The 14,948-nt window shown below is 43.7% G+C and overlaps 1 protein-coding gene across 3 annotated transcripts in view; it reads right to left on the bottom strand.

The window, feature by feature from the left end:
- Positions 1-14,054, bottom strand: part of LOC117870443 (P2Y purinoceptor 8-like) — a 47,467-nt gene extending 33,413 nt beyond the window's left edge. For 2 of the 3 annotated variants that reach the window (XR_004643983.1, XM_034757606.1), the window contains exons 1-3: positions 13,752-14,054; positions 6,538-6,620; positions 3,876-3,996 (exon numbers count right to left, since the gene is read on the bottom strand). The gene's annotated coding sequence lies outside the window, so the exon portion shown is untranslated. The remainder of the gene's footprint in view (positions 1-3,875; positions 3,997-6,537; positions 6,621-13,751) is intronic. The other variant, XR_004643984.1, reaches the window with a different exon arrangement.
- Positions 14,055-14,948: the final 894 nt, after the last annotated feature.

The following is a 14,948-nucleotide window of genomic DNA, read 5'->3' as shown; positions in this document are numbered from 1 at the left end:
GGCCTTGTCTCTGCCAGAGAGATTGTCTAGTAAATGCTCACCAGTGGTGAGAGTGGCTCGGCAGCCGCAGTGTTAGTAATGTCGGGAGCCCTAATCTAGATAGCCTGCTTTTAACACTATGTTAAGCGTATTAGACTTTCAGAGCAAATCTAATCCACACCTTGTTCATTTTTACCTTGTCTGTACGCAGAGCTTCCAAAATTGCTAATGGCAATGCAGCGGTACCAGTGTTAGCAACAATGGGAAAGCTGTAGGAAATTTGCCTCAGTTAGACAAGGCTCTAAGGACAACAGAGAAAAACAGGGCTGATGGGTAACAGAAGGAAGGCCCCGATCATGCAAACACTTAGGCACCTACTTAACTTATGCACATGTTCAATCCCATCGAGTTATTTAGGTACATAACTGTAAGCACATGCATAAGTTTTTTGCAAAATCATGGTATAAAAGGGCACAGACAGTGATTGATGTCAATCCTAACCATTTGTGTTTGATAGAGACAAGGCAAAAGAAAAATATTTAGACTGTAAACTCTTTGAGACAGGGAGTGTCATGTGTTTGTGTAGCACCTAGCACAACGGAGCCTGGACCCGGTTAAGGCCTCTGGGGGCTATTGCAATGAATATTTTAACTTGCATTATCAAGGAAACATGTCTTTTAATCAGAAGTCACTATGACTCCTGTGCTACATTCTAGCTTTGCATTCCTACCACTTCAAAAGGAGAGTTAATGGTAAGTGGTTTAGCTATAATGAAAGGAAATGCACACTGCGGAGGATGTCAAACAGCAGCAGAACACCAAGGGTACATTTACACTTCGCGCTGAGGGGTGACTGCCGCTTGAGTAGGAATTCCCGCGCTAGCTTTAATGTAGCTAGCTCACTAAAAACTTCAGTGAAGACACTGCGGGGTGGACTCCAGTGTGGGCTGGCAATGCACGTCGGTACCCAATGTTTCAGGTGGGCTTCCACAGCTCGCTCTGAAGTCTGCTCTGGTGCATCTGCACTGCTATTTTTAGCCATCCTAGCAACATTAAAGCTAGCAGATGTAGAGCTACCCAAGCTGCAGTCACATCTCTGATTGCATAGTATACAGACCCTCGGTGACATGGTGATGGTACAGAGAGAAAGAGAGAGAGGTAAGGGCTGAATGATTTCCCCAGTGGACTCAGAGAGAGCTTTGCCGCTGACTTGGATGGAACAGGGTTGTGCCCTTAAATGCAAGATTCTAATTTCTTAACAGAAATCTTAGGTATTACACAACTAATTAGCCAAGCTAGTTGGGTAGTTATACGATTTTTTATTTCCCTGCAGGTTCTCTCTATTGTACCTGAAATCAATTGTTATATTTTACCAATCTGATGGTTATGCTTTATGATTTTTTAACATTTATATTGCAATGGTCCTAGAGGCCAACCAGATGGGGCCTCCTTCATGCTAGGTGCATGTCTACACAGCAATGTCTAAGGGTATGTCTACCCAGCAATTAGACACCCGTGGCTGGTCTGTGCCAGCTGACTCAGACTCATGGGGCTCAGGCAAAGGGGCTGTTTCATTGCAGTGTAGGGTTCTAGGCTCGGGCTGGAGCTGAGGCTCTAGGACCCTGTGGGGTGGGCGGGTTAGAGCTCGGGCTGCAGCCTTACACTGCAATGAAACAGCCCCACAGCCTGAGTCCTGGGAGCCTGAGTCAGTTGGCACAGACCAGCCACGGGTGTCTAATTGTGCAGACATACCCGAAGGGGTCCACGGGGCACCTAAAAGGCAAGGACCAGCAGGAAAGGACAGTCATAGTAAACTTACCCTCACTCCTAGGGCTGAAACTAAAAATGCTAATTGAGATGCTAGTTTTTTTGATGCTTCACCTAAGCCATCAAACACTGTCAGGTGATAACATTTGTTCTCTGACAACCTGGACTGGACTTAGAGGGGAGAGGCTCATTGCTCATTATAACAACCTTGGCCATTTAGAATTATTTTGAGGTATTATTTGGAGGTTTGCGGGTGGGCCCTATGACCTATTTTGCAAGGGGAAGGTCCACCATAGGGGACTCTCCACAGGATAACACTTGTCCTTCCCCAGAGCTACAGGTTTGCAGTATTGGGCCCTAGCTGATGTCACAAAGAGCTAAAGCTGTCAGTTTATCATCAGGATAATTTGGATATTTTCACTGTCATTTTTTAAATAAAAATGATATCAACAAAGGGCAATTAGCCGACCACCCCGCAAAGCTGCTTTTATTTTTCCTCTAGGCATTTTACAGAAAGCCAGTTTGTTGCAGGCAACAAGTTCATCAGGTCACAGAATCGTAGAAATGTGGGGCTGGAAGTCTTTGCAGCCTGGGGACAAAGGGCTGTAAAATATGGTCAGAATTAATGAGAGACTATTAGATGCCACTACAAAATCCATCTGCAAATGAAGAGTCAAATGCAGCTTGAAACACACTGCATTCCTTGCACACAGCAGCTCCATTTTGTGAATACCCACTGCTGAACATGCCTAGCTCCCATTGAAGTTAACAGGAAGTGAGGGTGCACCATATTGTACAATCAGGCTCATAACTGGCTGCAAAAATACACTTTCTGTAGACCTGTGACTTCTATTTCTAGCACTTATCCAGCTTGTATGTTTCTGGTCTGTTCTACATGAGAAAATGTGACATTTATTTACGACTTCTTTCAGATTTACAAGGCAAAGTTGAAGCTGACAAAATATTGGTAGTAACTGATTTGGTTGTAGGGGGAGGAAGGCTCTACATGGTGGCAGGAGCGCTGCCAGCTTTTCTGCTGCCCTAGGCGGCGGACGGTCCTGCCCCGAAATGTCGCCCCTCACAGAGGTGGCAGAAGGTCCCGCCCCCAAAATACTGACGACGACTGGGGCGGCCGAAGATCCAGCCGCTGCGGTCGCCACCCCCCCCAAATTCTAGTGTATGTTGTATCTAGGTCACCTAATGGGTTGCGCCAGCCCTGCCTGGTGGCTAGCCTTGCTGCTAGTCCAATCCATATATATAGTGGTTGGCAATGGCAGGCGGGTACCACATTGAGAGCACTTCTGAGTGTAGCCTATGGAATCATCTGATGTGGGTCTCCCTCAGCCTTGCCTATTGAAGTTGTTCCTCTTTAATTAAATAGTTAAATATTCATTGGGCCAGTGAAAGTTAGAACAACTCTATATCCCAGTAGTTAGGGTACTCACTGAGAGGTAGCAGCTCCCTGTTCAAATCCTCTCTCCATCAGCTGCAGGGGGCACTTAACTGGGAATCTCTCAGATCCCGGTGAGCATCCTAAGCATTGGGCTAAAGATTTTAAGGTGGAGTTAAGTGGCTTCTGAGCAAACCTACAAGATCAGGCTCCACAGGCAACTTAGGCAGAGGAGCATCTAGCTTCCCCCAGGTTTGTAGCTTGTTCCAGGGCTTAGGTGGGAATAGATGCCTGGACACTTAGAATGAATCAGCAGGGCACATGCCCAGAGGCAGAAACGTAGGTACCTAGGGAATTTTTACTGCAAAAACTTAAGTGCTCAGTGACTTTAGGCACCAAATGGGAGGTTATAGATCACAGTGGTGTCTATAAACAGGTCTTAGGCTCCTAACTATCTTTATGGCTCCCACCTTTACTCAAACAAGTAATCCCACTGACATCGAAAGAAATAATCATGTGAGTAAAACAAGCAGGTATTGGGCCAAAACAGCGTGTGAAATTGCACTGGGTACTGATTGTTCACTAGAAAATATTTTAGTGTCCACAGGATACATTTGATTTAATTTAATGAAATGAAAATGCTTTTTAAAAAATTCACTGTTTGACCCCGAATCTCTCAAGGGACGTACCCTGCACCGTGACTTATTTCAAGTGGGAATTTGTCCGGCTTTTTTACTTACCAAACCTGAGTTCAGGGTTCCAGGCTTCTAGTGCAGAAGCTGATGAGATCACTAATGCCCACTGCGGAGCAGGGAGTTGCTAGTTTGTCCTGCTAGAGGTGTTAGGTGATGCCATTAGCTCCTGGAGTTAAAACACATGACCCAGAAGTCAGGTCTTTACATGGAATTAAAGGAGGAACTGGCTTTCAGCTATTTTGTTTGAAAATGTATTTAGTTGTCATTGCTTAAGCCTAGACATGTATTCAATCAATGATTTTGGCTCATCCAGGGTTTTTTGTCTAATGTATATATAAAGCAGTTTAGTTCACTTTTTATGGCCTGGATCTTACACCCATTGAAGTCAATGGTAATTTTGCTTTGTTATAGCACCCATCAGCTTTTGCTCACTCGAACGGTGATTGATCTGCAAAAAGGATTTTGAAGAGCTATGGACTGTAAAATTGTTACCAACTACTCATTTGTGGTCATCAACATTGAAGTGACCTATAAGAAGGTTGCTTCTAAAAATGTAGATTCTTTATTTCCTTTCCTTCTGTGTTGGCAAAATGCCACACTGAGATACCACTGGTGGGCTCTAATGAATCTAGAGTGACAGATTTAAGTATTGTAACATTACTGACCATACAGATTGTCTGAAATGTTCTCAATGACTTTTGGAACCTCGCACAGTTTCATTCATCCACTACTAACCATTCCCTTACCATTCCCTGTCCATAGTATTATCTGTGTCTTGCAATGCGAGCTGTGCTATGGCTCTCTGAGTACTTTACAATCAGCCTGGAAAACCGCAGTATTCTTTGCAGTTGTCTGCTGTCACTCCCCTTTGTTGCCCTTGGTGCACTTTTGGAAGCAGATCCCTGTGCCTCTGTAATGTATCATTGTGGTGGGGAATTGTGAACATGGGACAGGGCTCTTGGCTTTCCACTAGATTGGCATGTGAGGGTTGGGATCTGTGTTGCCTGTCCACTTGTCTTCTATAACTATTACATATAAAAAACTATATTTAATGAAAATTAAGTTTGCAGAGTCAAGTGCTCAGAAGTTATTAAATGCCAGGTTTAGGGTTGCCCATGAAACCTCTAATGCACATACACAAGGGAGCCAAATTATGATCTATTTACTATTTTTTCCACATGACTGCTGTCTCATTCAGTGCATATTTCTGGATGGTGTCAGGTAATAAATTAGGGCTGTGCTGTGCATCGGGACATTTTATGTGGGTCCCTTGAAACTTGAATTCTATCCGTATTCAGTATTTCTTTTAATTAGTGCTGAGAAGGAACAAGATTTTTCCATGCCATAAAAAAAATCCAAGATTTGGAAAAAAAATATCGTTCCATAGTGGAGCGGGAAAAACAAATCTTGGAATTTGTCACAGAATGGCTGCCTAGTTCCCTGGCATGAGCCTAAATATCTACACTGCAGTTTTATAGCCCCGCAGTCTGAGCCCCACGAACCCGAGTCAGCTGACACAGGCCAGCTGCGGGTGTTTTATTACAATGTAGACATATCCGGACAGCTAGAAGATTCTCTCTCCTGTGCTCTCAGGGTATGTCTACTCTGCAGTGTAAGCCCAGGATTAGTGGAACTCAAGTTGGTGGACCCTGGGTTAGAGAACAGAGGGCTTGAGCATCTACACTGATTGGTTACCGTAGGCTGAGAATTTTTGAAGCTGGGTTGCAACCTAGGGCTTCAGCATCTACACTGCAGAGATCTGAGTCCAATCAGCCATATCTCAGATTTCTAGTGCCCTCCCAAAATGTGTCTGTGCCTAATGCCACAGAGTCCCCTGAAGCCTGGAATGGAGCGTGCTCAGTGTAGACAGACTCTGGAGAATTTAGCTGCCAAACTTCTACTGGGCTTGTGTGAAATGTGCTTTTTGGAAGCACATAACTTGAGTAGATTCAGGCAGATTTTCATGGGACTGGCAAAAAGGCACACCCCTGACATGATGGTGAACCTCTTGGCAAATTTCAAGCCCCCGCTCCAAAGCTTAAAGGTGCTAGAATATCTCGGCAAAATAACTGTAAACATTTTCTAACATGTTAACCTACGTATTTTCCCCTAACCTCATTCTGAGATATGGCTGAAACATTTCTACTGAAATTTTCTAAAATATATTCCCCAAGAGGCAGCCACCTGGCATGGAAGATTTCAGCCTGAATGGTTGGCATTTGGCAAAGTTATAAGCAACTGAATACTGCATCTTATAATGGGACGTGATGGGCAACATTAACTATAGCTTCCACTACTATTGCAGCCTATACTTATGAGAATTGTCAGGTTTTTCCACATCTCTTGGCGAGGATTGGTGCTGGTTCATTTGAGTACATTTTTCACCATTGTAGACTCAGGGACAACAGGATCGTGTCCAGTTGAGTGTTAAATGTTTACTTTCAAACAATGGAGCTTCCTCCTTTGTGCCTGGGCAATTATTCTTCAGTCTTATTAAACTAATTATTTAGAAATTATTTCTAACATTCAACCTAAATGAGCCCTTTCTTAATTTCATCCCAATATACCTATCAGGTTCTCTTGAACATTTTCTCACTCCATCTGTCACTGGATCTGCCCAATCTAGGTAATAACAGACTGCTACAAAATTCAACACTTTTCATCTTAAAACACAACCACATGAGTGCAAAATGTTGGTCAGACTTACAGGCAGTTCCCTAGGGAATTTTCATCTAATCAGTGCTGGTGCTTCCACACTGTAACAGATTTTACTTTCCGTACACGTATGAGCTGCAAAAAAGAGCCAAAAAACAACTTTAAGAATATCATATTTCAAAATGATCAGATCTCAAGATATTTATCAGGTTCACACAAGCACAGATAACACAATCATAGTTTTCAGATGGGCTAGCTAGCTCAAAAGCATTTATGGGCCAGATTTCCAAAATTCCTTATTCAGCACCCACAACTGAGCCCAATTTTTAGAAGTACGCCCCTCTCTTGTTCTTTTGCACCTACCCTTTTTCCAGATTACTTCCCCCCAATGCTACTAGTTGTGGGTTTTCATTGCAGTAGTTGTTTGTGTTCAAAGTGTTTAGTCAAGGGTTGTGTGTGTGCAGGAGGGGAGTTGAAGAGAGTGATGGAAGGTTGGCATCCCAAGGTGGGCAGATGGAAGGTTGTGGTATGTGGTCTGCGGTGCACAGTACTTGTGGCAAGGGTAAAGTGTGTGTTTCTGTATAGCAGATGTGACATTTTGGGAATCTGTCTGTACAATATATAAATTCTGTGTGAGATTATGAACTCTCTGTGTACCGTTACCAAACTGCAAACTACAACTGTTGCCTGATTTAATGGGAGATTAATAATATTGTTTAGATAATATGGGTTATAGGCTCACCAATTAATCTGATTAGAAGATAGTAAGGTTCTTGCCCCAGAATCAGGCTACCTAGAATTTGCAGGGACCATCGGAATGTCTGACTAGGAAACTCACACTGAGAACAAAAGGCAGCTTTAAGCCTTTTCCTGAGATAAATGGAACAGTAATGGAATAGCAATCAAATAATCAACTAATTACAAAATCAGTAATATTGTTCTAGCAGTACAGGTGGTATTATATACTTCAAAGATTTCTCGATTCATATACTCACACCCTTCTTTGAAAACCTGGTGATAAGAGACAAAGGACCAGCCTTGCCCCTGGCATGCCAAGAGAGTTCAATGGTCCAGGTTCCTCAAGTCTTGAATGAGAGGTGAAGAACTTAGAAGAAGCTAGAGCTAAAAGCTGTAGAAAGACTACAGAAGCTAATGTAGAGTGTACTTGCATTACCGTTAAAATACTCTAATACAAATTGATAAACCTATTATAAAACAAATAGCAAACCTATAATATGACAAATGATCAACTCATAAGAAAAGATATATATGCAAGCAAGTAGGCTAGCTCTATAGGCTACAGTGAAATCTTTTGCCTTCTCTGTTGTCTCTTTGACTCCATATTGGACAGAAATTCCAAAGGCTGATGGCAAAAGAGTAACAATAGAGGTTAGTTGAATTAACTTGCTTCTCTCTGAAAAGTTATAACTCTAGAGAATAGGGTAGTGCCTCCCCAGGAAAACTGGTTTGTCTAAGGAGAGGTCAGTGGATGTATTTGGGATCTTTGGGCACTTTCAGCCGCTCAAGGTGATGGGAGTGGATATAGTCTTATGAGGTAGGGAAAATGCTGCTTGTCTGACTTCCTGAGCCCTGAGGGTCCCTCAAGGACACCCAAGGGAATGGTGAACTAATAGGGGCATTGCAGTTTGGGTGTTTGTTGTTTTTTAAATGATCTATACTCCCTTGTGCTTTGTTAAGTAAAAAAGCAAGAACGTGTTAAATGCTGAGCAAAGTGTCTGTGTGGTTTTTTTTCTCCTGCTGATGATAGCTCATCTCAATTGATTGGCCTCTTACAGTTGGTATGGCTACTCCCAACTTTTCACGTTCTCTGTATTGTGACAAAGTTCCTCTATCTTGGTGGGTCCTGAGCTTATTGGCAGATTTTCTTGCCTCAGAGATTCACCATGTGGGTTGGGGAACAGCCCAGAGACCTTCCCCTCTGGAAGAACCCACAGTCCAGATCAATTGGGAGGTTTGGGGGGAACCCAGGCCCACCCTCTACTCCAGGTTCCAGCCCAGGGCCCTGTGGACTGCAGCTATCTATCGTGCCTCCTGTAACAGCTGCATGGCAGCTACAACTCCCTGGGCTACTTCCCTATGGCCTCCTTCAAACACCTTCCTTATTCTCACCACAGGACCTTCCTCCTGGTGTCTGAGAACACATGTGCTCCTCAGTCCTCCAGCAGCACACCCTCTCAGCTCCTTGCACCTCTTGCTCCCAGCTCCTCACACTCACACCACAAACTAACGTGAGCTCCTTTTAAAACCCAGGTGCCCTGATTAGCCTGCCTTAATTGATTCTAGCAGCTTCTTCTTAATTGGCTCCCAGTGTCCAAATTAGCCTGCCTGTCTTAACTGGTTCTAGCAGGTTCCTGATTACTCTAGTGCAGCCCCTGCTCTGGTCACTCAGGGAACAGAAAACTACTCATCCAGTGACCAGCATATTTGCCCTCTACCAGACTCCTGTACCCCACTGGTCTGGATCTGTCACAGTATGTATAAATATCTTCTTTCTGTGTGTTCCATTCTATGCATCTGAAGAAGTGGGCTGTAACCCACGAAAGCTTATGCTCAAATAAATTTGTTAGTCTCTAAGGTACCACAAGTACTCCTGTTCTTTTTGCGGATACAGACTAACACGGCTGCTACTCTGAAACCTGTCTGTGTTATATTTGTCACAACTGCCACATGCCTCCGGAAAGAGGGAACTGTAAATGAGAAGACTCACATCTTGAAGAGGAGTTCTGGGAGAGAATATTTTTAAGTAGGGGGAAATCTGAAGGGTCAGCAATGAACCCAGGAGCTAGTCAGCTGGACAGTGGGTTCCAGCTCTCAGAAGGGAGTGTTGGATGCTGGGTTGTACTCTGAGGGTGTGCCTAGGGACCCCAAGATTGGGGTAGTGTCTGGGCTTCATTCAGGCTCCAGAGGCTTAATACACCCTGGGGACCTAGGGGCTGAGTCCTTCACGGCAATCTGCTGGGTGGCCTGGAGGGAGGGCCGTATCAGATCTGTGACAGTGGCCTACATGGTATGTACTATTAGATGGCTTCACATTTCACTCGCCTGCTTTTTTGTGGCTTTGTGCATATAGCAATTCTAAATGCTTCACAGTGAAGATTTTTTGTGTATTAATTTTCTAATTATTTCAATATGTAATTGGGGATTCTGTAAGGGGACCTGTGGTGGTAGAAGTATCAAGAGTCCATCAGCAGCTGAACATGTACCCATAGCAGTTACAGGATAAAATACGATAGAAAAACGTAGCCTAGCCCCCATACATTAAGCTTCCAGGCATTCTACTCCCATCCATCAGCAATGTGCATAGGGCATAAGCTTTCAGTTATAACATAAATAATGGCTCACCCAACTTTTTTTTTTAAGCGAGCTATTGTACCAGACCTGCTCAGGATCCACCCCATTACCAAGTTTTGTGGCAGTAGATGATGGCTTTTTTTAAAGAAATATTCATCAACAATGAAAAGAAGGTTTTTCAGCCAGAGCCCTCAAAGGCTTCCCATTAAAAATGTATAAGAAACCCAACAAAAACTACACAGACAATTCAAAAGGCATCAAATCTAACCCTGTGAGAAATTTCTTTGAGCAAAAAACTGGAGTGTATTGTTCATTTTACGTCCATTTTTAGAACACAGTCCTAACTATGAAGCTACTACCAGGCTTCCTTCGTGTAATACGTGACCCAGAAAGAAAGCCAGCTTGACTGTCAGAATCCAAGCAGTTTTCAGGGCTGGCAGTCAGAACAAACAAACAAGCTTCTTTTTACATGTAAATCCAGCATGTTTGATCTGGAGCTCGTGGCACAATAAACCTGGAACCCCATGATGCCATTTTTACAGAGTCACTTCTCGGAGTAGAACTGCATTTTAAAACTGTACTTAAACAGAATGAAACATTTTTGATACAGACAAAAGAACAGGAGACAAAAAATATGGCAACAAATCTGAAGGCCCGGAAATTGAATCAGAACTGTAGTACTAGGAAACGGAACCTGGCCTCCTCAGTTTTAGTTTAAAACCATCCTTTTATTTGTAAGCAAAGCAAACAATACAGAATGACTGAGAGATAATAGCCATGAAACTCCACTGTGCTATTTTAACAGCCCTTCTTGCCTATCATAGTGTGCAGATCTTCACTGAGAGGCCATAGGAGCCCTGCTCCCCATGTTCCCGTGGAAGTTCTCCAGAGAGAGACCACAGGAGGCCTGCTTAATGAGCCTAACAGAGTTTCTTAAAGAGATGTTTTGGGGCCTGGTGGCTGGGTATGTTTAGTTTAGAAAAAGAAGATTAAGGGGGAGACATGATAGCCATCTACAAATACCGGAAAGGCTGCCATAAAAAAGATGGATAAAAATTGTTCTCTCTTGCCACAGGGGGCAGAACAAGAAGCAATGGGTTCAAACTACAGCCTAGCAGATTTAAATTAAATCTAAGAGAAAACGTTCTATCTGTAAGAACAGTAGGACAATGGAAAAAACTGCTTAGAGAAGTCATGGAAGCTCCTTCACTGGAGGTTTTCAAAAGAAGGCTGTGTAGCCATCTGTCTTGGATGGCTTAGACACAACAAATCTTGCATCTTGGCAGGAGAATGACCCTTGTGGTCCCTTCTAACCCTATGGTTCTATGATTCCCCACCCTCCTGCCCACACATGGTTTATTAGTGGTGGCAGACCACACTGGCAATTTCTCTTGTAAATTTCTCTTTCCATTTTTGTCACTACGGCTAACCTACCCCTTTCTCCTTTTGGTACTCTTTCCAATCAGGGGCGTGCGGGGGGGGGGGGGGGGGGGAAAAGAGGCATGCCCCAATAATCGACAGCAAGAGCAGTTCCTCTGGCTCTGAGGCCCCAGTGTTGAGAGTGAGCTCCTCCAGTCCTGGGGCCGCAGCAGGGAGAACGAGCTCCTGTGGCCCGGGGCTGCAGTGGGAGCACAGAACATGCCCCTCAAAGGAGTGGAATTTAAATTTCGTGTGCACGCCCCTGTTTCCAACCTATGTCCCTGCACCAAACAAGAATACTTATTCTGACCAAGAATATACCGGGCACAATTTTTAAAGATCCTCAACTTGGCCTCTCATTTTTGCACTTAGAAGCTTTGCTGAGAGCAAAATTGCCTGCACAGTTAATTGCAAGTGTAGATGATACCGGGTAAAATTGTCACAAATACTTGGATGTATCCTGAAAAAGGCTGCAGAAAGGTGCAGGGTGCTAGCTGGAGACGTGGGTTCAGTTCCAGGCTTCCCACCAACTTGCTGTGTGACCTTAAGCAAGTCACTGAGCCTCTCTCGGTGTGTTGACACTGTAGCTGGAAGTGAGCCTCCTAGACCAGGTAGACAGATTTGTGGTGGGCGAGGCCTCATGCTTGCATGCCAAAAATAGCAGTGCGGATGTTGTGGCAATGGCAGAGGCTTAAGGTAGCTACCTGAGCTCAGACCCAGGGGTCAGGTTGAGCTTGAGCTTGGATGACTGACCTGAGCCTCCGCTGATACTGCAATGTCTACACAGCTATTTTTAGAGCACTAATGTGAGCCAGGCTAACACAAGTCTATGTACCCAGGCTGGGAGGTTTGCTCCTAGCTGCAGTGTAGACCAGAGGTCCCCAAACTGTGGGGCATGCCCCCCTAGGGATGCACAGAGAAACTTTGGGGAGGTTGGGGTGGTGGGGAGGGAGCGCCACCCAGCTCTGTTCCTGGCCCCGGCCTTAGCTGCTGGCCCTGGCTGCCGGCCCCATGCCCATGGCCCCGCTTCTGGCCCCGCACCTGGGATCCTGGCTGCCGGCCCCGCGTCTGGGCCCCACCATTAGTCCCCCGCCCAAGGCTCTGCCTCCGGCCTCGATTGCTGCCCCCATGCCCGGGGCCTGGGCTGATGGCCTTGGTCCCCAGTTGAGGCTCCACTCCCGGTCCCGGTCCTGCCCCCCCCCTGTGGCCCCAGTCTTGCCCCCCCCCTTACTCATGTCTGCCTCCCGGAGCCGCAGCCCTGCTCCCAGCCCCGGCTTCAGGGGTAAAGAGGGGGATGAGGTAAAAAATTTGGGTGTAGACATACCCTCTGAACTCTGTTTCCTGTCTGAATGATGAGGATAATAGCACTTCCCTTCCTCACTGGGATGCTGTGAGGTTAATACATTAAAGATTGTGAGGTGCTCAGATTCTACAATAGTGGGGGTTGTATAAGTACCTAAGACAGAAGTGTCTTAGAAACCCCATTGGAAGTTGATGGGACTTATGTTCCTAATTCACATGGGGGCTTTTGAAACTCTTATCTAGAATCTATGTAGGTATTTTTTCCATTTATAAAATCCAGAAGGTGTTCATTCGAAAAGGCAGGAACAGTCAGGTAGCCAATGTCTAATGTTACAACTGATTGTGGGCAGAGAAGTTCCTTTTAAAACATTGGCCTACAATAGCTGAACATTTCCAGGGATCATTGAATAGTGATGGGCTGGTGGCATCATGCTATTATTATAACTGCCCTACAAATGACTTTTTTGAAATATGGAAAATCTTTCATATAGAAATAGTATATTGCGAAAGACAACAAACATGCAAAAGTGCACTGTGCTACAAGACTTCCGTCTGGTGCTAGTCTGTAGAGTTCTGCTTTTATGCTGTGAGGCAGTTACCCAAAGCCCATGTGAAATTATATATTTTTATGGTGTGACTGCATATTTATGATTCTTATTGTGTGCAAGTGCGCATGCTGTAAACTTCACTGCACATGTTTTATCGGCGCAATCTCAGAATGACTATAAATCGCAACACTGCAAAGGTTAAAGATACACATCTAGTCCAGATTTACAAAGAAATTGGGTACAAAGTTTATTCATTTGGGTTTCTATCAAAGACTAGAAGCTGATTCTCCGCTTTTATGATGTCACTTGGAGTGCATTACATCTTCTACTGTTCTTCTTACCAAAAGCAAAATTTACACCTGTTGCCCCTTTATTCTAATAGATTATTTGAACATTTTAACTGTTTGTCCTACTACAGTACCTGCTGTAATTCTGACTGATTGCAAAGTTGCCTTTTTATAATATGCAGTCACTTTAACCCATAAAATAATCATTTTATTTCTAAATTGCCCAGTCATCAGTGATGCAGACATATATAACTTGTTGCTTTTCAGTGACCATTTTGGGCTCTTTCCATGAGAAAAGAATATGGGGGGAGGAGGGAAATGAGCCAATCTTTATTTCACCTACTGAAAAACTACTCTAAAAAAAGAGCATGAAAAAAGAAGTGAAAAGTTGTCCTTACCTGCTCCAGTGTGTATGGCGTAGCATGAAAAGCCCATAAATGATAGATTGGCTGTTAGAAAACGTCTTATGTTGGTTACTCCTCAGATCATCGGGCTCAGGAAATGACCATATATTTCTGCAACGGTTAATTTCCTCACTCTGTAAGTTAACTGTTTTGATACACCCCTCAGGTTTGTTTTTTTTAAGTTCAGAAAATCTTTCTTCATCTCCCAGTAAATCTGTCTGATGCCTGTGCTCTCCAGCTGACTTGTTTCACAATGAGAACGTAAAGTTTGCAAGGGAAATGGTGAGCCTGACAATATTTTCATGTAGTAAAAGGAAATGGAGCTTCTAAGATGTTTCTGCCCTAGAGTAGCAAGTGCACAAACCGTAGAGGGAAAACAGTAGAGTAAAATTTTCAGAAGCACCTAAGTGACTTAGGCTCCTGAATCTCATTTTCAAAAGAGACTTGGGTACTTAGGAGCCAAAATTCCATCCTAAGTGCCTAAATTCCTTTTGAAAATGTGATTTAGGCTCCTAAATCAGTTATGTTGCAATGCTGAGCACAGAAATGCCCAAATATCTTTAAAAATCTGGGTCTTGGTCTAGAAGCAAACTGCTGTCATAGGGATATTTTCAAGTGGTCACTATACATTTCCAGTACTGTTTTGTTCAATTTCTAGTTAGTCCACTTCCTCTATAGAATCAATACTTGCTTGTTCCTTTGGTGCTTGCTGAAGACAGATTTCATTGTTATAAGTATTTGAAGTTGCATTAATTGTACATTTAAGTTTTATTGCGGCAAGGGTATGTTTAGAATCCATTACATTCCTAGTTTCTTTGGAGTAAATTGTTATTATCTGGAAGCTTCAGATGACAATTTTTAATAACCTTCCAGGTTGACCAATGCCACTAGTTGGTGACTCGGCTAGTGCTGTGTGAATAACTGATTTTTGGTTCATAGGCAGTTCTGAAAAATCAAAAATAACATTAATTTCAGGTCAACCCCAAACCAAATTTTTTTAGAAATTTTCAGTGAATTGAAAAATCAGAAAAAGAATCATTTTGCGTCCAACAAAATGTTTTGTTTTGATTTGGGGCATTTTTAACTGTTTTTAAAAGAAAAACCTAACTTTACAAAATTGAGCAGGAGGTGCCTTTCCTTTTATGCCCAATAGCCCAGTGGTTAGCACAGTCAGCTAGGCTGTAGAAGATC

The sequence above is a fragment of the Trachemys scripta genome, chromosome 1 (genome assembly GCF_013100865.1).
Source record: "Trachemys scripta elegans isolate TJP31775 chromosome 1, CAS_Tse_1.0, whole genome shotgun sequence".
Taxonomy (NCBI): domain Eukaryota; kingdom Metazoa; phylum Chordata; order Testudines; family Emydidae; genus Trachemys; species Trachemys scripta.
The sequence above is the reverse complement of the archived record's forward strand: the minus strand, read 5'-3'. Positions and strand labels throughout refer to the sequence as shown.